At 44.6% G+C, this 26,500-nt stretch overlaps 1 protein-coding gene across 1 annotated transcript in view; it reads right to left on the bottom strand.

Annotated features, from left to right (window-relative positions):
• Positions 1-26,500, bottom strand: part of COG5 (component of oligomeric golgi complex 5) — a 169,253-nt gene that overhangs the window by 72,862 nt on the left and 69,891 nt on the right. The window lies entirely within an intron of this gene.

Here is a 26,500-nt window from a genome sequence, read left to right as displayed (position 1 = left end):
ACTAACCCATCTGCTTTTTAGCTAAGCTGCATTATTAATATATTACATGAAAATATACATATATCGTATCTTTTCTTTTATGTACACTGAGAGCATATGCACTAAGACAAATTCCTTGTGTGTCCAATCACACTTGGCCAATAAAAATTCTATTCTATTCTATTCTATATATGTTACCAAACTTAAAATTCAGAGGCATGGTATTTGAAATGCACCTTGTAATCACTATAATGGAAAGTAGCAAAAGACTGCATTAACAGAAGTATAGAATCAAGATTGCGCAAAGCGTTCGTTCCACTTTATAATGTCTTGGTAGGACCACACTTGGAATATTCCATTCAATCTTGGTTACCACGATATAAAAAAGAAGTCGAGGTTCTAAGAAAGAGTGCGGAGAAGGGCAGCGAAGGTGATTAGGGGACCGGAGGTTAAAACATACAGTTGTGGCCAAAATTGTGGAAACCTTTTGGGAAAAGTGCATTTTTGAGGTTTGATGGCTAATAACGGCACGTTTTTTTGTTGTTGTTTTTTTTGGGGGGGAGTTTCAAGATAATCCTATTCCACTGCTGGAATAGCCTAGGAATAGCCCAGATCTTCACCCAATTGAAAATCTATGGAGCCGACTAAAGAAACTTGTTAGTCAGAAGCGACCCAGCAACAAAACCCAGTTAATAGAAGCCATCATTCAATCTTGGTTTCACATTATAACAGCTGCAGAACTCAAAGATTTGGTTCACTCCATGGGAAGACATTGTAAGGCCGTCATTCATGCTAAAGGTTACCCAACTAAGTATTAACTGACATGGGGATAATTTTTGTAATATCTCGTTTTTTTCTACGGTGATCATTTTTGTATATCTCCTTTTTTTCTACGTGTCTCACTTTTCTTCTTTCTACTGGAACTGCTATTCTAATAGCAAATCCTTCCTAAAAGTTATTGCATTAGATTCTTGATTACATTATCTTTCCATTGATATATAATTTTATGGTACTACTCCCAAAAAAATAGCTAGTTTTAGAAAATGCACTTTTCCCAAACGGTTTCCACAATTTTGGCCACTACTGTACAAAGAACAGTTGCAGGAACTGGGTATGTCTAGTTTAATGAAAAGAAGGACTAAGGGAGACATGACAGCAGTCTTCCAATATCTCAGGGGCTGCCTCAAAGGAGAGGGAGTCAACCTATTGTCCAAAGCACCTGAAGGCAGGACAAGAAGCAATGGGTGGAAACTAATCAAGGAGAGAAGCAACCTAGAACTAAGGAGGAATTTCCTGGCAGCGAGAATTAACCAGTGGAATAACTTGCCTCTAGAAGTTGTGGGTGCTTCAATACTCAAGGTTTTAAAGAGGAAACTGGACAACCATTTGTCTGAAATGGTATAGGGTTTCCTGCTTGAGCAGGGGGTTGGACTAGAAGACCTCCAAGGTCCCTTTCAACTCGGTTATTCTGGATTCAAAGTAAAGTCAGTTAGACATTGATTGCTTTATTTAAATCACTTGGAAAGCTTGACTATGACTTAAGTCCCTTCAATTTAGTTGGATACAGACTGGAAAATCTGACAAAAAATAAATCCCAAGATCCCCGTCTTTCATCAATACAAACTCTTTATTTGTCTTGATACTACAAAATTTTCCAATACAATAATTTTTGAGCAAATCTTCTTTTAAATTGCTCTTTATCTAGCATGGTTTATTCATTTATCTAGCATGGTTTATTCTGTTTCACCGCGCAGGGCTGGCCTAATACACTTCGGTTTTTAATTGGTTTTTTTTATCATTTTTCTATTATAATTTTTAAATGGGGTTAGCCAAATTGAATAAGATTTTTAAAATGTTTTTAAATCTATTTATCAATTTTTTTTAATTTATTTGTTTATTTACATTTATATCCCGTCCTTCTCCGAAGACTCAGGGCAGCTTACATTGTGTAAGGCAATAGTCTCATTCTATTTGTATATTTATATACAAAGTCAACTTATTGCCCCCCCCCAACAATCTGGGTCCTCATTTTACCTACCTTATAAAGGATGGAAGGCTGAGTCAACCTTGGGCCTGGTGGGACTCGAGCCTGCAGTAATTGTAATTGCAGGCAGCTGTGTTTAATAACAGGCTTCTTACAGCCTGAGCCACACCGCGGCCCATTGTTCTTATGTTGGCTGTAAACCGCCCTGAGTCCTTCAGGAGAAGGGCGGTATAAAAATCCAATAAATAAATAAATAAATAAATTAAATAAATTCAAAATGTGCAGAAATAAGAGGCTTCTTTGAAGATTTGAGTGTTAGTGAAAATTCCACCACGTTTCGACTACAAAATCTTCCATTTTGCTGTAAACTCGGTATTTAGGTTTATCTAATCTTTTATATGAGGGACGCTGTGGCTCAGTGGCTAAGTCGCTGAGCTTGTCGATCGAAAAGTCGGCAGTTCAGCGGTTCGAATCCCTAGTGCTGCCGTGTAACGGGGTGAGCTCCCGTTACTTGTCCCAGCTTCTGCCAACCTAGCAGTTCGAAAGCATGTAAAAAATGCAAGTAGAAAAAATAGGGACCACCTTTGGTGGGAAGGGAACAGCGTTTTGTGCGCCTTTGGCGTTGAGTCATACCGGCCACATGACCATGGAGACGTCTTCGGACAGCGCTGGCTCTTGGGCTTTGAAACGGAGATGAGCACCGTTCCCTAGAGTCAGGAACGACTAGCACATATGTGCGAGGGGAACTTTTACCTTTACCTTTAATCTTTTATATTCGTTTTGTAAGCAATTGCTCCTGTCTAAAATACCTGATTTCCCCCCCCACCCACCAGTTTATTTTCAACCTGTGTTTAATATTCTCAGGCTGTAGTATGTAAGTAAGACATGTGGGCAGACTCTGCATGAATCGTATTGCTTTGCCGCTCTCTTCACTTGATGGAACTACAGGAAGAAGGATGCATCTGTACATTTGAACATATGTGATTTGTTTTACATAACTGCCCAATTTGTGTGATCACACGGATCCTTTGCTGCAATCTACAACACCATTTGTATAATATGGACATCTCTCTACATGGGGCTCCCCTTGAAGAGCACCCGGAGACTTCAGCTAGTCCAGAATGCGGCTGTGCGGATTATTGAGGGAGCGGTCCGGAGCTCCCACGTAACACCTATCCTGCGCAGACTGCACTGGCTACCTGTTGTTTTCCGGGTGCGCTTCAAGGTATTGGTTACCACCTTTAAAGCGCTCCATGGCTTAGGACCGGGCTACCTACGGGACCGTCTACTGCCGGCCTCTATCTCCCAGCGTCCGGTGCGTTCCCACAGAGAGGGACTCCTCAGGGTGCCGTCAGCCAAACAGTGTCGACTGGCGGCCCCCAGGGGGAGGGCCTTCTCTGTGGGGGCTCCTACCCTGTGGAACGAACTTCCCCTCGGGCTTCGACAACTACCTGACCTTAGGACCTTTCGCCGCGAACTTAAAACCTATTTATTTCATATGGCTGGACTGGCCTGATTTCAATTTTAAATTTTAATTGAATTGTGATGGGTTTTAAATTTCTGTAATTTTATGGGGTGTAATGTCATTTTAAATTTTCTGGCAAATTTGAATCAGTTTTTTAAGGGTTGTTTTAATTATTGTGTATGTTTGTATTTTATTTGCCTGTTCACCGCCCTGAGTCCTTCGGGAGAAGGGCGGTATACAAATTAAAACATTATTGTTATTATTATTATTATTAAAGTCCCAGACATTCTGGCCAACTAGGAAGAGAAAGTGGGTGGGAGGGTTAAAGCTGCTTTTTTTCTATTTCTAATTTGAATGTCAACTATATGAAAAGAAAAGAAAAAAAGAGGGCAATCAAAATCCCGGATTACAGATTAGATGAACAGCTTCTGGGCTCCTTACATTAAAACGACGTATTTCACGTGGGGTGAGAAGCTGAATGTTACGTATAATACAGCCCTTTTTAGGAACAAAAGAGTTACAAGTGAGAACTGGGTATTTGGATTTGATTGGGAGGCAATGATAAAGGTGATACCGGAATATAATTTGCATTTCTTCTGGCTTCTACCCTGTTTTGCAAAACATGGTCTTATTATTGTTCTGCATTTTGTATTCAGATGCCTCCTCCTCCTCCTCCGCTCTCCAAAACCTCACCCCCTTCTAGCAATGATGATGTTACCTAGTGGGGAAATGAAATGTAATATCCCACCGTCTGCTCCTCCTTCCCCTTCGCCTTCTGTTCCTCCTCTCCTCTTCCTCCCTCCCCTCCTTTCTGCTATTCCTCTTCCCCTCCCCTCCTCCTTTCTACTACTCCTCCCCTCTCGTCCTCCTGCTCCTCCCCACCCCCTTCTCTTCCTCTTCCTCCTGTTCCTTCCCCTCTTCTCCTCCCTCCCCTTTCTTCTGCTCCTCTTCCTCTCTCCTTCCCTCTCCTCCTCCTCCCTTCTGCTCCTCCCTCCCTCCCCTCTTCATCCTGCTCCTCCTCCTCACTCTCCTTCTACTTCCTCCTCCTCCTCTTGCTCCTCCCCTCACTCTCCTGCTCCTCCTCTTCCTCCCCTCTCCTCCTCCTACCCCACACCTCTTCCTTTCCTCCTGCTCCTCCCTCCTCCTCCTCCTCCTCCTCCCTCCCTCCTTTCTTCTGCTCTTCCTCTCCTTCCTCTCCTCCTCCTCCTCCTCCTCCTCCTTTCTTCTGCTCCTCCTGCTCCTGCTCCTCCTCCTCCCTTCTCTTCATCCTGCTCCTCCTCCTCACTCTCCTTCTACTTCCTCCTCCTCTTGCTCCTCCCCTCACTCTCCTGCTCCTCCTCTTCCTCCCTCCTCCTCCTCCTACCCCACACCTCTTCCTTTCCTCCTGCTCCTCCCTCCTCCTCCTGCTCCTCCTCCCTCCTTTCTTCTGCTCTTCCTCTCTCCTTCCCTCTCCTCCTCCTCCCTCCCCTCCTCCTCCTTTCTTCTGCTCCTCCTGCTCCTGCTCCTCCCCCTCCTCCTCTTCCTCCTGCTCCTCCTCCTCACTCTCCTTCTACTTCCTCCCTCCTCCTCTTGCTCCTCCCCCTCACTCTCTTGCTCCACCTCTTCCTCTTGCTCCTCCCCCTTCCTGCTCCTCTTCCTCCTGCTCCTCCTCCCTCCCTTCCTCCTCCTCCTCCTCCTTTGTTTTACACAATTTGACACACCTCATGTTACAGCACACACATGCAATCCCACATTTTCCGCAAATCTGGGATACGCTTAAAACGCAGGTCGCCCTCGACTTACCACCGCAACTAAGCCCAACAGTTCAAGTTTGCTAAGCGAGACATTTGTCAAGTGAGGTCTGCCCCCTTTTATGAATTTTCTTGCCCGCCGTTGTTAAGCGAATCACTTAGGAGGTGTTAAGTTAGTCGAACAATTATTCCGGGAATCTGGCTCCCCCGCTGACTTTGTTCGCAAAAGGGGATCGTGTGATCCCGGGGGATCCGGCAACCGTCATAAATACGAGTCAGTTGCCGAGCATAAGTCACTATCTTCAATGCTGTGGTAACTTTGAATAGTCCCTGAAGTAACTGTTGTAATTCAATAACTACCTGTATTTATTTTTTAATAACTACCTGTTACTAAAAAGTCTTCAAAACGGTTGATATATTCCGTTAAACAATCAAACTATTAAAGCAGGCCAATTGCCCACCCCACCCTGTGTTCAAATCTTACTTGTGGGCAGTGGTGGGTTTCAAATTTTTTTTACTATCGGTTCTGTGGGCGGTGTGGCTTGGTGGGCGTGGCAGGGGAAGGATACTGTAAAATCTCCATTCCCACCCCACTCCAGGGGAAGGATACTGCAAAATCCCCATTTCCTCCCTATCAGCCGAGACTTGGGAGGCAGAGAATAGATGGGGGCGGGGCCAGTCAGAATTTTTACTACTGGTTCTCCAAACTACTCAAAATTTCCGCTACCGGTTCTCCAGAACTGGTCAGAACCTGCTGAAACCCACCTCTGCTTGTGGGGGGGGGGGAAACACCCCACAAACTAGTTTCTCATTTGCATTAATCATCAGAACAATCAGGCCGTAATAATTTAATGTAGGATCCGAACAGCGCAATCCTAGGTTTGTGGCATAAATTTCAGAGAATGCCCCTCCCGCTGCGATTCTGCGATTAATCAGACTTGCAATGAACGAGAGGGAGAACCTATAGGTTAAAGGGATTATGTGTAGGAGAAAGGAAAAATCAGATTATCAACCCAAGGGAAGACAAATTTCTGTCATGCTGCTTCCAGGTTCACCGGGCCGCAATTGGGATTGTGCTGCGGTAGATATTGTTGATTAATGTTGTGCATGTGTTCGAAGCTGGGCTAATTTTATTAGCTTAGAACCTGCTAAGAATCAAGCCGTCAGCAACAAAGCGCACAAACAAAACTGCAAAGACCAGGGAGGGGGGAAAATTATTTTGCGCAACGTGTATCTTTATCAAAAAGGGAACAGCTGTTAAAAACCGTCGGTCTTCTCGACAACATGAGGAATACACAGAATGGCTGCGGAGTGGCAACACAGACAAAAATACCAAATTTCGTCGTATATATGATGTAAAGGTTCCCCTCGCACATATGTGCTAGTCGTTCCCGACTCTAGGGGGCGGTGCTCATCTCCCTTTCAAAGCCCAAGAGCCAGCGCTGTCCGAAGACGTCTCCGTGGTCCTGTGGCTGCCATGACTCAACGCCAAAGGCACACGGAACGCTGTTCCCTTCCCACCAAAGGTGATCCCTATTTTTTCTACTTGCATTTTTTAGCTGCTTTCGAAACTGCTAGGTTGGCAGAAGCCGGGACAAGAAACGGGAGCTCACCCCATTATGTGGCAGTACTAGGGATTCGAACCGTTGAACTGCCGACCTTTCGATCGACAAGCTCAGCGTCTTAGCCCCTGAGCCACTGTGTCCCTATAAGATGTACAATGACAATAAAGGCTATACCAGTAATGGCTAACCTTTTCCAGATTGAGTGTGCGTGCCCAAACCATCAAAATGCAATGCGCACATGCCTCCCGTGTATGCCCCGGCCCCCCGGTGCCCCCCATGCCCAATGTACATGTGTATACTGCCCTGCATGTGCCCTGTCCCCCTGCATGTGCCACGCCACTCTGCACGGCCCCTGCCCTCCACACATGCGTAGCAGAAGACCAGCTGGCTGGTGGGAAGCGCATGCGCAGCGGAGCTGAACTGGGGCGATGGCTCGGGTGCCCACAGAGAGGGTACTGCATGCCACCTCTGGTACACGTGTCATAGGTTCGCCATCACGGGACTATACTATATTTTAAATCAGGAATCTCCAACCTGGGCAACTTTAAGCCTGGTGGACTTCAACTCCCAGAATTCCCCAGCCAGCGAAGCTGCCTGGGGAATTCTGGGAGTTGAAGTCCTCCAGGCTTAAAGTTGCCAAGGTTGGAGACCCCTACTTTAAATACAATAGATGGTTGGTTCAATAACTTGCCCAAACGATAAAAATAAAGAACAGGTCAAGTCAAAATAAGTAAAGGCCTAAATAAAGGGGAAAAAAAATTAATTTAGACTCTGGGGGATGGGTATTAGGTAATCCTTGATTTACAACAGTTTGTTTAGTGACCGTTCAAAGTTACGACGGCACTGGAAAAAGTGACTGGCAACCGTTTTTCACACTTACATAGCAGCATTCCCACAGACGCATGATCAAAATTGGGATGCTTGGCAGCTGACTCATATTTATGACGGTCGCAATGTCCCGGGGGTCACGCGATCCCCTTTTGAGACCTTCTGTCAAGCAAAGTCCACAAGGGGGAAGCCGGATTCACTTAACAACCGGGTTACTAACTGAACAACTGCAGTGATTCACTTAACGACCGTGGTGAGAAAGGTCGTAATAATGGGGCAAAACTTACTTAACAAATGTCTCACTTAACAAGGGGAATTTTGGGCTCAATTCTGGTCAAGGACTACCTACATTGATAAGAGACACAAAACTACAAGGGAGGGCTAGTTCAATTACAGGCATAAATGATATAAATTAAGAACAGGATCAAGTCAAAATAGATAAATAAAGATAAATAAAGGGGGGGGGAAACAAATTAAATTAGATTCTGGGGGAATAGGTATGCTGATGAACTGCTGAGTCAAATTGAATCAAATTGTCCAGCCTCTTATTCTATTATTGTTGAGTCCTTTTTCATCCTTTATTTTATTGTTCTATTATTTTACTTCTGTCCTGTTTACACTCTTTTCGTTTCTTCCTTCTTTATTATTGCACGCTGCCTAGGGTAGCCCCAGGGAGAGAGGGGCTGCAAATAAATTTAACAAATAGATAATGATCAATGTTGATCATTAGTAGTACTAAGTAACATCAGAAGGCCTGGCGTGATATTAACCAGCTTTGAATGACAGGTAGTAGTCCTCGACTTAACGACCACTGATGGTGGGAACCTTCCGGTTTAACAACCGGTTCGGTGATGTGCGTGTGTGCGCCATTCAACAAAAAAATCACTTTCCATGTTAGTGCTAGGGAATTAAACAGCTGAGGGGGCGACAATCTGCTCTGCCACACTAATCAGCTGTGGAGATAAAGGTAAGTAAAGCGCAGGGCGGGTGGGCGGGCCCAGCTGATTGTCGGAGCGAACCAGTTTGCTCCCAACTGTTCGCCGGAGTCACCGGTTCGCTGGAACTGGTCCGAACCGGTAGAATCCCACCCCTGCTGACGACCACAATCAAGCCCAAAATGTATGTGGTTAAGCAAGACATTTGTTAAAGGAGTTTTGTCCTGTTTTATGACCTTTCTTGCCACAGTGATTGAGTCACTGCAGTTGACAAGTTAGTAACCCGGTTGTTAAATGAATCTTGCTTCCCCCTCGACTTTGCTTGTCAGAAGGTCGCAAAAACATGACCCCAGGACACTGCAACTGTCATAGGTACATGTCATGTCCCACTCCTCCGCTGATGGCCGGGTCGGGGAAGTCCGTATCAAGCGTGCCTCTGCAGCTCTGCCAAAGTCCTATCAGAGTCCTCAGGGCAGGCAGGAATCCAAGGTGTGACTTCAGCAATCCAGATTAGACTTTGCCTGACTCAGAGAATGCCAGAAAGCAGATCCTTTATATAGGCCATGGGGTGTGGCTCCATGACTCAGCACTTATCCAGGCCTGCTCCTCCCTTCCTTTTGCTGACGTCCCCTCTCCATTCTCCGAAAGCGAGGATCTGTCCACTGCATCATTTCGTCCCCAGCTGCCGGTAATCCCAGCTCGTGGCTGGCTTCAGGCGCACATGCTATCGGAGGGAGGTTTGTTTGCTCAGTTTCTCCGGGCATGGTGCCAGGACTGGGGGCTGGAGGCATGCCAGGACATTCTCCTGTACTATCAGTGTCTAGCAGGAGATGAGAAGGGCCCGGCTGCGGCGAGGGGGGCGAGCGAGGCACAACAGTACATGCCAGTTCCCAAGTGTTCGAAGTTTGATCATGTGACCCCAGGGAAACTGCAACCATCATAAATATGAGTCAGTTGCCAAGCATCTGAATTCTGCTCATGTGTCCAAGGGGAAGCGGCAACGGTCGTAAGCCATTTTTACCCCCGGTGCCATTGTTAACTTTGAACGGTCACTAAATGAACTGTTGTTAAGTCAATGACTGCCTGCATTTAAAGGTGTCATACAAGAAGGAATGCCAACAAAGGAGGTAAGAGAGGCAGAGTAGATGCAGGGGTGGGGCTGCTGGGGGGTTCACAGGGGTTCGGGAGAACCTCTAGCTAAGATTCGGTGCAGTTCGGAGAACCCCCAAATCCCATTCCAGGCTGGCCCTGCCCACACACCACACCACCCTTCCCCGGAGTCCCCACGTGGCGCGTTTTGGATGCAGGTAAGTGCAGGGCACGTCCGGAGGTTCGGAGAGGGTGAAAAATGGGCCTACCAGAAGTTCAGGAAGGCTGGCCTCCAGAGGAGCTCTGGGGCCTGGGGAGGCTGTTTTCGCCCTCCCGGAGGCTCGAGAAAAGCCTCTGGAGCCTGGGGAGGGCAAAAACGCCCCCCCGCCATGGTGCCAGAGTCCGATTAGGTCACGCCCACCCAGCAACTGGGCAGAGAATCCCTTGCTAAAATTTTTGAAACCCACCCCTGAGTAGATGCTTGTTGTATTTATAAGGCTTTGAATCAGGGTGAAATGCTCCCAGTTCTGACCGGATCTCGTGATCCGGTTAGCGATAGTGGCCGGTGGTTTGGCGATCCGGTAGCGATGGCGGAGCAAAGCTCCGCTCACCCACCCAGATGCCATTACTTCCTGGTTTTAACCAGGAAGTAATGTGTTTTTTACCTTCTGTGCATGCGTAGGAGGTTTTGTGCATGCGCAGGTCTGGGTGCGCATGTGACGCGGGCGCGGCGTGTGCACTTCCAAACCGGCAAGGAAGGTAAGTAGATTCCACTTCTGCTTTGAATGGAAAGTTTATGATATAAATGACTTAGTCATGATAAATCAATGTGACTCCGAATGGATCTTCTCGGATAATAACACAGCTATTAATTAGAAGATTGGGGTGAGGAGTGTTAATCAACATTTCATTCCATTGATTATGCAGCTGCATATTTAAAATTTTTTATTTGGTGCAAAGCTAGGATGATTACACAAACGTGTCTTCATGAATAAACCAAAGACAAGAAGTTTATTCCTCGACCTATAAATAGATATTACTGGCGTTTTGAAAAGAATGGTGCCTGTAATTTTTATTTCTAAAATCTACACGTCAGTGCTCTCTAAAGTAAACATCTTCTAGCTAGTTACTCTATCAGCAATTTTTTTTTTCTTTTAAGGGAAGCTTATTAACTTTGAGAGGAAGCGTAAGATTAGACAAAAATAAAAACAAAAACAGACATTTCAACGTGACGCAACGAAATTTCTCAAAGAAACAGCAGCGCTGAATAAAAAGAGACAGACTGAGGTTCGTTTAAGAGAAATAATTAGTTCTTTAGGTTTGTTTTTAGTCTAAGACGAATGTTACCGAAATCAAACTATAAAGCCAGTTTGGTCCAGTGGTTAAGGCAAGAAATTGGGAGACGGTGAGTTCTAGTGCTGTCTTAGCCATGAAAGCTGGCTGGGTGTCTTTGGACCAATGACTAGGAGACAGCGAGTTCTAGTCCCTCCTTAGCCATGAAAACCGGCTGGGTGACTTTAGGCCAATCACCAGGAGGTTGTGAGTTCTAGTCCTGACTTAGTTATGAAGGCCAGCTGGCTGATTTTGGGCCAATCACCAGGAGGTTGTGAGTTCTAGTCCTGCCTTAGTCATGAAAGCCAGCTGGGTGATTTGGGGCCGATCCTTCTCTCTCAGTCCAACCCACCTCACAGGGTGGTTGTTGTGGGAAAAATAGGACGAGGAAGGTGGTGTTGGATATGTTCCTTGCCTTATTTGTAAAAACCACGAAGGCAGGATAAAAAAATAAAAAAATAAAATATATAAAGATTTAACCACGTTTAAGCTAGGATAAACTTGAAACTGTGGACTCTGATAATTGTGAACCTGCCTGGGAAAGTCTGGATCAAAAATTGCGGATGGCCGATTATCCACTCACTAGATCCTCCGTTCTAATTTTATGCTTCTGAGTCACTGACACCTACTTGCTTCAAACACCTCAAACCATGCCTCTTCGCTTTTTATCAAAAGTGACACAAATGCTTGGTTGGAGTTGGATGGAGAACCTCACTACACATAAAATAATGTGTTGCCATCAGGATGAATGCTCATCATGTATTTAGATTACATGATTTATATAATTTATATAAGAAGGAGGAAGGATCTGGTTGGCTGTGGAAGTTAAGCAGGGTTTTGAGGCTAAACCAGAGCTGCCTACGTATAGCCACTTTTAGACTTGTGGACTTCAACTCCCAGACTTCCCCAATCAGCATATGGACTTGTGGGCTTCAACTCCCAGAATTCCTCAGCCATCATGCAGACTTATGGTCTTCAACGCCTAGAATTCCTCAACCATCATGCAGACTTGTGGACTTCAACTCCCAGAATTCCTCAGCCAGCATACAGACTTGTGGACTTCAACTCCCAGAATTCCTCAGCCATCATGTAGACTTGTGGACTTCAGCTCCCAGAATTCCTCAGCCAGCATGCAGACTTATGGACTTCAACTCCCAGAATTCCTCAACCATCATGCAGACTTGTGGACTTCAACTCCCAGAATTCCTCAACAAGCATGCAGACTTGTGGGCTTCAACTCCCAGAATTCCTCAGCCATCATGTAGACTTGTGGACTTCAGCTCCCAGAATTCCTCAACAAGCATGCAGACTTGTGGACTTCAACTCCCAGAATTCCTCAGCCATCATGTAGACTTGTGGAATTCAGCTCCCAGAATTCCTCAACAAGCATATGGACTTGTGGACTTCAAATTAAAATATTATTATTATTATTATTATTATATTATTATATTATTAACTCCCAGAATTCCTCAGCCAGCATGCAGACTTGTGGACTTCAACTCCCAGAATTCCTCAACAAGCAGATGGACTTCAACTCCAGACTTCCTCAGCCAGCATATGGACTTCAACTCCCAGAATTTCTCAACTATCATGTAGACTTGTGGGCTTCAACTCCCAGACTTCCTGAAACAGCATATAGACTTCAACTCCCAGACTTCCTCAGCCAGCATATGGACTTATGAACTTCAACTCCCAGAATTCCTCATATGGACTTCAACTCCCAGAATTCCTCAACAAGCAGATGGACTTGTGAATTAGAAATTTCCCGCCAGTTAGAACGACAAATCGGTGGAACGACTTGCCTCGTGGGTGCTCCAACATTGGAGGTTGTTAAAAAGAGATTGGACAACCCTTTGTCTGAAATGGCGTAAACCGTAAGGTCTCCTGCTTGACCAGAGGGTTGGACTAGAAGACCTTCAAGGCCCCTTCCGACTCTGTTATTCTGCTTTTCTATTAAAAGTGGGGTAGCCTATTTACTTCAGACTATTTAATTCACGGCGCCAGAGATCAAATCTTGGACCTTTTCTTTGCAGATATTATTTTTATCATTATTCTGTGACCGAAAGGCCCAACGGAAGGGCACGCTTCAATCAGATTGCGGAATGTTCATGCTTTATTTAAATGTGCTACAATGACCTTTAAAAAGAGATTAATTGTGAACTAGTGTTGGACTTTTATAATTGGAGTCTGGTAAAGAAAGATAAAACTCCTTTCTACGACCGGAAAGATGACCCAATGTTCTTTAGATTATTTCTAATAATGAATTAAGGATCGACTCAGTCTTGGGGACAAAGGAAATGTTGCCGCGGCTTGTGCAAATACTGAATTATTTAAATCCAATTTGCAACATGCTACGTTTTATATATATGAAATAAAACCGACTCCCATCTCCCGTTACATGTCGTCCTCGACTTACGACTGCAACGGAGCCCAAAATCACGGTGGCTGAGCAAGACGGTTAAGCGAGCATTGCCACCAGTTTATGACCACACTTGTTAAGTGAACTGCTGCGGATGTTGTTTTTTTTATTTGCATTTATATCCCGCCCTTCTCCGAAGACTCAGGGCGGCTTACACTATGTTAGCAATAGTCTTCATCCTATTTGTATATTTATATACAAAGTCAACTTTTATTGCCCCCAACAATCTGGGTCCTCATTTTACCTACCTTATAAAGGATGGAAGGCTGAGTCAACCTTGGGCCTGGTGGGACTCGAACCTGCGGTAATTGCAGGCAGCTGCTGTTAATAACAGACGGTCTTACCAGTCTGAGCCACAGAGTTAGTCATCGGGTTGCGGAGTGAACTTCCCCAGCGACGTTCTCGTCAGAAGGCGGCAAAAGAGGATCACGGGAACTTGGGACCCCACGACTGTCATAAACACGAGCCGACAGTCACCGTGCAACGGTCGTGAGCATTAAAAAAAATGGTCATAAATCACTTTTTTCAGTGGCGGTGTAACTCTGAACGGTCCCTAAACGAATGGTTGTAAATTGAGAAGTACTTGTATTTCTGCTGAAGGCTGATTTGAGTTATCCATTAAGGCAGTGATGGATAACTCAATCCTTTTTGCTGTTGCGTGCCAAAAGTGGGGGGAGCACAGAGGGGTTGCGCTCATGCGTGCCCACACCTATAATTCAATGCGCCCTGCGCACCCATTTATGCGCGTGCAACCCCCCTACACGACCCCCGCTTTTGGCATGGAATGGTATGGTGGGCCCGGTAAATCTGTTTTTTGCCCTCCCCAGGCTCCAGAGCCTTTCTAGGAGCCTGGGGAGGGCAAAAACTCCATGGTTTAGGACCGGGATACTTACGGGACCGCCTGCTGCTACCGGTGGCCTCCCATCGACCAGTGCGCTCTCACAGAGAGGGTCTCCTCAGGGTGCTGTCGCCAGACAATGTCAGCTGGCGACCCCCAGGGGAAGGGCCTTCTCTGTGGGGGCTCCAGCCCTCTGGAACGAGCTACCTCCAGGGATGCGCCAGCTTCCTGACCTCCGGACCTTCTGGCGTGAGCTGAAGACTCTTTTATTTCATCGCGCAGGACTGGCCTAATAGTTTTAAATAGTTTTTAAAGGGGTTTTTGGATTTTTAGAATTATCGGCCAATTTAAATTAGTCTTTTATAGCTGATTTTAATTTTTGTATCGTTATTTTATTTGGCTGTAAACCGCCCTGAGTCCTTCGGGAGAAGGGCGGTATAAAAATCTAAATAATAAATAAATAAATAAAAAAGGGCCTCCCCCCACCCGGAGGCCGGAAACAGCCTGTTTCCTGACTTCCGGTAGGCCTGAAAATCAGCTGGCCAGCGTGCAACATGTGCACCGGAGCTGAGCTAGGGCAACACTCGCGTGCCCACCGATAGGGCTCTGTGTGCCACCTGTGGCACCCTTGCCATAGGTTCGCCGTCACGGCATTAAGGTACCTAGATCAGGGGTGGGATTGAAAATTTTTAGCAACCGGTTCTGTGCCCAGTTGCTGGGTGGGTGTGGCCATGGGGGCGTGGCCTAGTCAGCTTCCTGTACCACAGCAGGGGGAGGGAGGTGTTTTCACCCTCCCCAGGCTCCGGAGGCGTTCCTTGAGCCTCCAGGAGGGCGAAAACGGTCTCCCTTGGGCTGCAGAGGCCCTCCGGAGGCTGGAAATGGGCCTGTTTCTGGACTTCAAGTATTTCCAGTAGGCTCATTTTTTGCTCTCCCAGAGCCTCTGCATGGGCCCTGCACTTACCTGGCATCCAAAACGGGCCACATGGAGACTCCTGGGAGGGGCAGGGTGGGATGGGCAGAGTCAGTCAGACCTTGCAACGACCGACCGGTTCGGCAAACCACATTAAAATTAACATCCGATTCGCCCGAACCGGTCTGAACTGGTTGAATCCAACCCCTGACCTAGACATATTTTTTATTCTGAGGCTCCTTCTCTTTCTCTCTCAATTTCTTTTTCTCTCTCAATTTCTTTCTCTCTTTTTCCCCTCCCAATCTCTCTCTCAATCTCTTTCTTTTAATCTTTCTCTCAATCTTTTTCTCTCTCAATCACTCTCTCTCTCTCTCTTTCAATCTCTCTTTCTCAATCTCTCCCCCCCTCCCCCCTCTCTCTGCAGACATTGTTAATCTGGCAACCAGGAATATTTTTTTAAAAAAAACAGTCCATGATTCCTTTTCACTTGAAAGTCCCTTGTCGTGACAGGTAGCTGCAGTACTTACTTGCAACAGTTGCTGGCTTCGCCTCTCCATTTCTATTTTAAAAAATGTTTGTAGCAACAACGAGAAGCCTAATTAAATTGTGTGGCACACTGCTGCACCAGCACAATAAGAACAACATGGGGGGGGAGAAACAATTTCAAAAATTTCAACAATTTCAAAAGTGCCTGTTCTCATTTCTCTTCTATTGTAATTTCTAAACCCCGATGAACTAATATGGAAGCCCTAATTTACCGATAAATGTCTAGTCGTTTTTGTCTTAGTCAACAAAAACATTGGGCGTTATTTCATATAGCTGTGGAATAGGTTTGGTCTTGTGATCAAGGCACCAGGCTAGAAAGCGGGAGACCGTGAGTTCAAGTTCTGCCTTACCCATTAAAGCCAGCTGGATGACTTTGGGCCAATCACCAGGAAACAAGGAGTTCTAGTTCCTCCATAGCCATTAAAACCAGCTAGGCAACTTTGGGCCAGTCACCAGGAGACCGGGAGTTCTAGTTCTGCCATAGCCATGTACAAAGTAGCTGCAGTTCTCATACCAGACTTTCATAACGCAACTACGGGGCTTTCTCTCTTGTGGGTCTCTTCACAGCCTATCAACAGAGATACTATCACTTGCAAACTTTGAAACTTGCTCTGAAGGTCTGCCGCCTTTCAGAGCTTGTAATAAAGAACTAATGCCCCTCAGCTCATAATTTATTATCAATCCCTCCTTCTCGGTGTCTCTCATTTGTGAGCACGAAAAGATGGCCGTGGTTTGGGTGGAAACGGAATTCATATCTATTTACACAATCGCCAAAGGTTTGCCACCGACCTGTGTCCGCCCTGTTTCTAGGAAATGTTGTTTGATGCGTTCTTACACCGCAGCGGCACAAAATCTGTTAGTTTGACGAGTTTGGAGGAGGAATGGAATTTCATTCTGTATAAAGTTTATAACTACCAATAGAAGAGATTTTTTTTTGTAGCTCAGGGTTGAAGTGTGTGGTCCTTGATGCTCTCTGAGCTGGGTTGTTTACCTGCAGATGTTTCCTTGCCAAAGTAGGTACATGATCCATGCTAGGATGTCAGTCAGCACTGATGATGTCATCTAGTTTGGTAATGAACCGTCTACAAGAAAACAACCAAGCTCAGAAAGCACCAAGGAGCCCACAGACCTCTCCCTCTCCTCCTTCTCCTCCTCCTCCTCCATCATCTCCATCATTCCACAAACCCTACTCCCTTCTAGCATTGATGATATTACCTAGCTTGGTAATGAACCGTCTACAAGAAAACAACCAAGCTCAGAGAGCACCGAGGACCACACAGTCCTCCTCCTCCTCCTCTTATCCTTCTCTTCCATCCAAAAACCCTTCTAGTATTGGTGATGTTACCAGAGGTAGTATTCAGCCGGTTCAGACCGGTTCGGGCGAACCGGTAGCTCCAACAATCAATTGGCCCCACCCACTTATCCCCGCTCTATCTCCGTCCTTTATTTCCTGCTTTGTAGCTCATCTCAATCGCGCAGCACAGCTAATTTCCCCCCCTCGCAGTTCTAATTACAGTTGCTGACTTGGAAGGTAAGCAGATGAGTTTCTAAATGCTCCATTTTCAGCACTGTGCATAAGCGCCTAAGGTACGTGCACACACAAAGCGAGCGCTCACCGAACTGGCTGTTAAACCAGCAGCATCCCACCACTGATGATGCTACCTAGTTGGGTAACGAAATGTCGGCAAGAAAACCACCAACTTCCGAGAGCATCGAGGACCCCACAGTCCACCTCCTCTTCCTCCTCTTATCCTTCTCTTCCATCCACAAACCCCACTCCCTGCTAGCACTGATGACGTTACCTAGTTTGGTAATGAAACGTCTGTAGGAAAACCACCAAGTTCAGAGAGTACCGAGGACCCCAGAATTTGTAACTGTTCCTCAATCTAAGCTTTAAGATGTCTGGACTTCAACTTCCACGCTGGCTGGGGAATTCTGGGAGTTGAAGTTCAGGCCTTTTAATGTTGATTAAACCCCGATTTATAAGTTCATGTTGAAGGACTGGCCTTTTTACATTCTTTTAAAACCATTTTAGGGTCCGTCTCACAAGAGAAATGTATGAACATACCGAGACTTTTATAGCTTTCAGATAATTTTGTGCATCGCAGCAAAGACTTCTAAAGAGGATCGCTGTAACACTTCTGACATACTATTGATTGGGTCGGTTAGAGAGGCTGGGTCCTAGACTTAAAGTGTCATTTAATTATGTAGTGATGGAAACAATCGAAAACTGCTGGCAGATATTTCTCTTTCATCTCTGATTTTCTTTTCTCCTGCGAAATTGCTACCAACCTGCCTTCCATTGAGGATCTGTATACTGCACGAATCAAGAAGAGGGCTGTGAAAATATTTACAGATCCCTCACATCCTGGACATAAACTGTTTCAACTCCTACCCTCAAAACGACGCTATAGAGCACTGCACACCAGAACAACTAGACACAAGAACAGTTTTTTCCTGAAGGCCATCACTCTGCTAAACAAATAATTCCCTCAACACTGTCAGACTATTTACTGAATCTGCACTACTATTAATCTTCTCATAGTTTCCATCACCCATCTCCTCCCACTTACGACTGTGTGACTGTAACTTTGTTGCTGGCAATCCTTATGATTTATATTGATATATTGACCATCAATTGTGTTGTAAATGTTGTACCTTGATGAAGGTATCTTTTCTTTTATGTACACTGAGAGCATATGCACCAAGACAAATTCCTTGTGTGTCCAGTCACACTGGCCAATAAAAAAATTCTATTCTATTCTAAATTTACCTCTTTCCAATACAGTCTGGGGCAAAAATGAAATTAAAGAAGAGTGATAAAGATTCCCATTCATTTACCTCAGGCAATTTACTTTTCCTGAAGTTTAACCAATTTCAAAGCAAATAAAGATGTTTTGAGATCACCAAGGTCAATATTTGTCAAGCTTGATATTTTCCAAGGTAAAATCACAGTCATTAAAACTCATGGTAGTTTTCTCTCTTTTTATTTAGGCAAAAGAGCCCATGTTCTTCCAGGGAATATAAAAACTGATGTATAATTTAAAAAAAAAACCACTATTCAAATTAATTCTCATTAAAAGGGATCCTATTTTATCACAACCAATGTTATGAACCAATTTAACATTTAACAAATGAACACGTGTTTATTAAGAATGGCTGTTGTGACTCATTAGACGTTTTTGTAGCTGAAATTTTTTTAATTACACACACCAGCTTACTATAATTCAGGTCTTACCGGTAAAGATAAATATAAAAATACATTAGGTCTCCACCAATAGGAACCTTACAGATATTGCAATATTTAATCGTTGAAATAAATTTTTATAAACTTTTGAAAACCATACAGAACTGGGAGGGAGGGGGGAGTTAAGCAAGCCATCAGCCTAAAATTGTTACGTTGCCACAAATGGTCTCAACTCCAAACTCTCTTGAATTCCATCGACTCTCATTTAACGCCAACTAGTATTGAATCTTAATTGACTAGATTCTTGTATATAGGCTAGCTAGATCAATAAATCTTAACCGCAATTAATTATGGTCCCGATTCTTTGCATCCATTGGAATATAGCACTGTTTTATGCCTAAGGATATGTATCCTTGTAGTAGGGTTGTATTGATAATAATAATAATAATAATAATAATAATAATAATAATAATAATAATAATAATAATAATAATAATAATAATATCAGAGTTGGAAGGGACCTTGGAGGTCTTCTAGTCCAACCCCCTGCCCAGACAGGAAACCCTACACCATTTCAGACAACATTTTCTTAAAAATTTCCAGTGTTGGAGCATTGACAACTTCTGCAGGCAAGTTGTTCCACTTATTGATTGTTCTAACTGTCAGGAAATTTCTCCTTAGTTCTAAGTTGCTTCTCTCCTTGATTAGTTTCCACCCATTGCTTCTTGTTCTACCCTCAGGTGCTTTGGAGAATAGTTTGACTCCCTCTTCTTTGTGGCAACCCCTGAGATATTGGAACACTGCTATCATGTCTCCCCTAGTCCTTCTTTTCATTAAACTAGACATACAGAGTTCCTGCAACCGTTCTTCATATGTTTTAGCCTCCAGTCCCCTAATCATTTTTGTTGCTCTTCTCTGCACTCTTTCTAGAGTCTCAACATCTTTTTTACATCGTGGCGACCAAAACTGAATGCAATATTCCAAGTGTGGCCTTACCAAGGCATTATAAAGTGGTATTAACACTTCACGAGATCTTGATTCTATCCCTCTGTTTATGCAGCCCAGAATTGTGTTGGCTTTTTTGGCAGCTGCTGCACACTTGCTGGCTCATATCTAAATGGTTGTCCACTAGCACTCCAAGATCCCTCTCACAGTTATTACTATTGAGCAAGGTACCACATATCTTCTTACCTTTACCATTGTATTGTTTATAACTTTATGATTTATGATTGTACCTTATGACTTACAATTTATGATTTATCACTGTGTTATTTCTATGTACACTGGGATTTATATTGATATATTAACCATCAATTGTGTTGTAAATGTTGCACCTTGATGAACGTATCTTTTCTTTTATGCACACTGAGAGCATATGCACCAAGACAAATTCCTTCTGTGTCCAATCACACGTGGCCAATAAAAAATTCTATTCTATTCTATTCTATTCTATTCTATTCTATTCTATTCTATTCTATTCTATTCTATTCTATTCTAGGAACTTATATTTGTATGTATACTGTTTGTATGTCTGTATGTATGTACACTGTATATTTGTATGTACACTGAAGCTTATGCACTGGAGACAAAATTCCTTGTGTGTCCCATCTCACTTGGCCAATTCTATTCTAATTCTACAGGCAGTCCTCGACTTACAACAATTAATTTAGTGACCGTTCAAAGTTACAAGGGCACTGAAAAAAGTGACTCATGAACATTTTTCATACTTAACGGCCTTCATGGTCACATGATCAAAATTCAGATGCTTGGAAAGTGGTTCATACTTATGACCGTTGTTGTGTCCCAAGGTCACGTGATCCCCTTTTGCGACCGTCTGACGAGCAAAGTCCAATGGGAAGCCCGATTCACTTAGCAACCGCATGGCTAACTTCCCAACCGCGGTGATTCGCTGAACGACCATGGCAAGAAAGGTCGCAAAACGGGGGGCAAAAAGTCATTTAACAAATGTCTCACTTCACAATATAAATTTTGGGCTCAACTGCGCATTGCATTCTAATTCTATGCTTAAAGTTCTTGAACAGTGACGGACTTTCTACATAAATAGTAAATTGTTTTGAAGTTGGTTTTTATGAATTGCTTCACAGTACGCAGATGCGATCAAAATTGCTGTCTCCTTCCTTAGGGATAGATTTCCCTTTTCCCCCCCCCAGAAATGCATAACTAGCTCACCGTATAAATATGCCAGTTGTATAAGGAATGACAAACATCAACAGCAATACGCCTTATGTGATGTGCCGTATTTATTTATTTTTTTACGTTTCGGGAATACAAAACTTGGTAAGGCAGACCATCTGAAAACGTATTCCGCTTTAGCTTCCAAGATTCAAACATTCTGCCATCTGTTCCTATGGAAACGGAAAAGATATTCTAGGATGTATCACTATCAGCTGATTGTTACTGCAGAGAAATTTCTGGCTTATTTTAAACCCTAACTTGCAAAAGATAAAAGATTGCGGAACGTTGTATCTGCCGACTTTTTAAATGTCCATATTACATTATCTTGATTTTCACAGGACGGGAAACTTCAACGTAAAATAGTCCTTCAGACTCAAAAAACCAAGACAGTTTTGCAAAGTCTAGGCAAAGTCCCGTAGAGTGTAAAGGCCCATAATGGCGAACCTACGGCAGAGCCCTCTCTGTGGGCACGCCAGCCGTCGCCCGAGTCCAGCTGCCAGCCAGCTGGCCTTCGGTCTCTGCCACACCTATGCAGGGGATGGGGCGCATAAGGGGGACGTACGTGTGCATTTGTGGCAGGGTACGCATGCGTGGAGGGTATGCAGGTTGCTGCAGGCGGCTTTCCAGGCCCAAAAATGGGGCATGTGGGGCGGGGCTGGAAAGCCTCCTACACCAACCTGAAAGCCAAAACGGGGCACGGGGGGAGCGCATGCATGGCGGGGGGGCGTGGTGCATGCGCGAGAGGGTGCTCGCATTGCATTTTGGGGGTTCTGGCCCGCATGTGTCCATTCGCGCACACTGGCTTTGGGCACTCGGCACCAAAAAGGTTAACCTTCACTGACATAGGCAGTCCTTACGATCACAATTTATGTTGCTAAGTGAGACATTCTAAGGGTCCTTGAGTGGCTCAGACTGCTAAGACAGTCTGTTATTAACAGCAGCTGCTTGCAATTACTGCAGGTTCAAGCCCCACCAGGCCCAAGGTCGACTCAGCCTTCCATCCTTTATAAAGTAGGTAAAATGAGGACCCAGATTGTTGGGGGCAATAAAAGTTGACTTTTGTATATAATATACAAATGGATGAAGACTATTGCTTGACATAGTGTAAGCCGCCCTGAATCTTCGGAGAAGGGCGGGATATAAATGCAAATAAAATTAAAAATAAATAAAATAAGTGGGTTTTGGCCCCATTTTACGAACGTCCTTGGCACTTCTTCAGTGAATCACTGCACTTGTTAAGTTAGTGACAAGGTTGTTAAGTGAATTTGGCCTCCCCATTGACTTTTACTCGTCACAAAGTCGCAAAAGGGAGAATCACAGGACCCCCGGGGACTCTGCGACCGTCATAAATATGAATCGGTTTGTCAAGCGTCTGAATTTTAATCACGTGACCCTAGGGAGGCTAAAAAGGTCGTAAGGGTGCAAAATGGTCAGTTTTATTCAGTGTCGTTGCAACTTAGAACGGCCAGTAAGTGAATTGTACTACCTGTATTCGCAAGAAAGTCCTTGGTGTAAAGTTTTGCTAGCAGCCGTGAGGTTTTTTTGTGAATAAATATGATGAGCATCAAACTAGAGCAGGAGTCTCCAGCCTTGGCCACTTTAAGACTTGGGGACTTCAACTCCCAGAGTTCCTCAGCCAGCAAAGCTAGCTGAGGAACTCTGGGAGTTGAAGTCCACAAGTCTTAAAATGACCAAGGTTGGAGACCCCTGAACTAGAGGACTGTTTTTGCTAACAGTTCGGCTGTATGGAGAATACTTACTTAATACTATGTGTGTAGAATACTGTGCGTAGACTACTTATTTAACTGGTATGTTCACAAATTCAGATACGTGGGTGGCGCAGATGTGTGCACATCTGATAACTCTAATTTGGCTACCCAGATCCTTTACACAATTTTTCCCCTAAAGGAAATTAAAAACAAACAAACATAGTTTAAAACATTTCACGCAGTTTAAAAAAAATCGGTTAGAGTCATTCAGAATTCATGCTTCCGCATTATGCATAGAGAAAGGACATAATCTCTCCAGCTATTTTAAGAAAACAGAAACAACATCATACAAAGAAAATTTATATAAGATGTTTTACAGGTGGCATTTCCCACCCACAAGATTAGCAAGAATAAGTAAAAAATACTCTTCAATGTGTTGGAAATGTGAGGCGGTCCCAGGGACCTTCTACCATATGTGGTGGGACTGCCCAAAGGCCAAAAAATTTTGCCCTCAAATAAGGTTGTTGGCTGGAAGAGATTTTAACATTAAAAATAGAAGTTAAACCGGAATTTTTCTTATTAGGTATTATAGAGGGCAAATATAACAAGAATACAATCTACGTGTAATATGCATTACACATATTAACAGCAGCAAGAACAGCTGTTGCCCAAAAATGGAAGAGCAAAGAAACCCCATCGGAAGAAGAAGTGTTAACTAAAATCCTCAATTGTGCAGAAATGGACAGACTTACTTTGGAGTTCAAGGATAAAAGTGAATCAGCCTACTACGGAATCTGGACTAAATTTTATGAATGGTCGGACAGGAAGAGGAATGCTAAAATGAAGGTATAGTGAATGTCCAGAAATGGATATGTCAATGTATGTTAAACTTGTATGTGAGATACGATCATATTGTGTATGGATGTAGCTGTTTAGGAGGAATTAGTACTTGACATGTAAGAAGTAATGTGAATTTGTACAAAGATAAAGAAGTATATCATTTATTAGCTTAAATTTGATGACAATGTTTAAAATCAGAGACGTTAAACGATGTCCATTATTTTTTTTTATTTGAATTACTAATAAAAAACTTCTTTAAAAAAAGGAAACAGAAGCCTGTCGACATTCAGCATCATAAAAAACGCCCCCCGAAAACCTCAAAAGCAAATGTGTAGCTTATAAAAGATGCAGAATAAGCCACATTTCATGACGCTCAAATTTGGGGAAGGAAACACGTGTGGATGCAAGATGATCGACACAGAATATCACTACCTTTAGAAACAGAAGACATTTGAAGTACCATAACCCAGGCCCAAGTAGGTAGTAGTTGACGCAATCAGTTCAAAAACAAACAGACTTTATTAGAACAGCTGAGAATTAACTCAGTCTCAGCGTAGCCCAAACTAAATCAAAGCAAATTCTTCATAACACAATTCTTCAGTCTTATCACCAACCTTGGGTCTCATTAGGCAAACTGCAAAAGTTCAAAAGCAGAAGACGCCGACAAGAAATAAATGCAGCAAGACAAGGAGCAAGGCTATCAACGTTGTTTTCCGACTAAGAGCCTAAACGCCGTTGCTGGTCTTTTAAGCCTTATGGGAGGGGCCAATCATCTCTTGGCCCTACTCCTGAATCATCCTCTTTGGTTTAGCTGCTTTTGCCTTCTGGCAGCTGTTCTCATTCATGCATTAGGAACAGGCTCCTCCTGTTCCTCTGCCTCACTACTATCAGCTTCTGGAGGCTTCGGAGTCTGCACATCACTCCCAGATGGCCCTGGCCCCACCTCTGCCTCCAACGCAGAGCCCTCATCCGGGCCTTCCCCAGCCTCCAGGACTGGCCCATGTTCTTCCTCAGCCTCATCGCTGTCCGACTCTGTTGCCAGCTCCGCAGGCTGCTGGTGTACCACAACATACCAATAAAGGAGAATATTTTAGCTAAGGGTTGAAATGAGGTCTCTGAGCTTGTTTTTTTTTTTTTTTTTTGCAGACGTCTCATTACCCAAGTAGGTAACACCATCAGTGCTACTAAGGAATGGGATTTGCTCTCAATTTGGGCAAATAGGTTTGCTGTGTCAGTGTTGATGGGAAGCCAACCTCCCTTGAAGCCTGTTGGCTCTTATCTAACTCCAAGTTAGTTGAGAAGATTCCTGCGGCAGAGGCACGATAAATCAATTTAGTTAGACTTTCACTGTAGACTTGATCTTTTGCACCCAGCAGCTACAATCCTTGCAAGTCCAAAAGTAAGAATTTCCTGCCATCCCTTTGTACCATCTGATAAAGTTAGGACAGATCCTTTCTAAGTTTCTTTCCTTGGCCGTTATTCAGCTCAGGACTCCCAGTCTTTTATCTCAAGGGTCCCCAACCTCTGGGCTGCGGGGTGTTCTGTTCCCCCCCCCCCAACCACAATCAATTAGAAACGCAAACTGAATAGATGTGCCAGCAATTTATTCTTGCCAAGTCCTCTTATCTATCAGAGCGACTGCAGTCCGAGCTGGAACAATCCCAAAGTTCAGAAGGAAACGAAACAGAATCCAGGAGCCAAAGTACAGCCAACGTTTTCAACAGTTAATTGTTTGTTCGTCACAAGACCTATAGGGCAGCCCCTCCTGCTTTTATATCCTGTGGGGTGTGGCTCTGTGACTCAGCACTCTCTAGGCCTGCACCACCCTTTCTTTTGATGTTGCCGTCTCTCCTGTCTGCGATACCGGGGGTCCAGCCACGACTGATTGTCAGCAGCTGGGACTTGAGGCGTGGCCTGAGAGGGAGGAGATGCAGGAGACAGAGGCCTCGTCATCTCCTCCACCTGGTCTGCCTCTGGGACTTGGAGCGGAGCCAGAGAAGGAGGCTCCGCAGAGGGAAGCCCTGTCGGCTCTTCCCCTCACTCTCTGAGTCACTTTCTGCCAGGAGGCCAGGTTCGGGGGTGGGGGCGAAGACACAACACAGGGTCTACTACCGGGCCAGGCCCTATTTGGAATTGGGCCACGTGAGTGACTGGCTGGAGCAGGTTCAGCTCCTAAAAGGATGTACTGCAAAAATTCATCAACGCCTCCGAGAAGCCAACCCTCCATCCTAACACTTTCATCTTCCTTTCATTCCAGATGCAATTAAGCATTAATAAAGCTCTTCTTCCAACAAATCCTTTGGGTGGGTGATGGAAAGCAAATTGCTGGTCACGCATGACAGGCAAGAAACGCTAATAATTCTTTGATTGTTTTGAGGAGGCAGGCTAATAGGATAGCCAATTGTTCTAATGATCCGCAATTAATTTTTTTTGGAGGGGGGCGGGGAACTTTGCTCGTCGGTTGCCCCCAAAGGCTAATAGAAAGTGGAAAAAAAAGCTGTGGAACAAAATCTCTCACACACACAGAGTACAAGGAAAGGACAGGGTTAGTTACACATTCTGCAGTCAAAAGGTTGTTGCATTGTCGAGGAGGGATACATTCAGAGTTGGTATTCAGCCGGTACGGATCGGTTCACCCGAACCGGTAGCAGAAATCGCGAGTGGTGCCTGCCCACCTGCCCCGGCCCTATGCCATCCTCTTAAGGTACGTTTTTGAGGCCGGGTGCTGTTGTGGTCTGCCAGCAGCCCGTGGAGTGGCAACGGAGTTGGACAGCGATGAGGCTGAGGTGGGGCCAGGGCCATCGGGAAGTGAGGTGAGGACTCCAGAGCTTCCAGAGACTGATAGTAGTGAGGCAGAGGAACAGAAGGAGCCTGTTCCTAATGCACGCATGAGAAGAGCTGCCAGAAGGCAAGAGCAGCTGAAGCAAAAAGGACAACTTGGGAGTAGG

Source organism: Ahaetulla prasina, chromosome 7 (genome assembly GCF_028640845.1).
Source record: "Ahaetulla prasina isolate Xishuangbanna chromosome 7, ASM2864084v1, whole genome shotgun sequence".
NCBI classification, from domain to species: Eukaryota; Metazoa; Chordata; class Lepidosauria; order Squamata; family Colubridae; genus Ahaetulla; species Ahaetulla prasina.
This window is presented reverse-complemented; position numbering and strand designations above follow the sequence as displayed.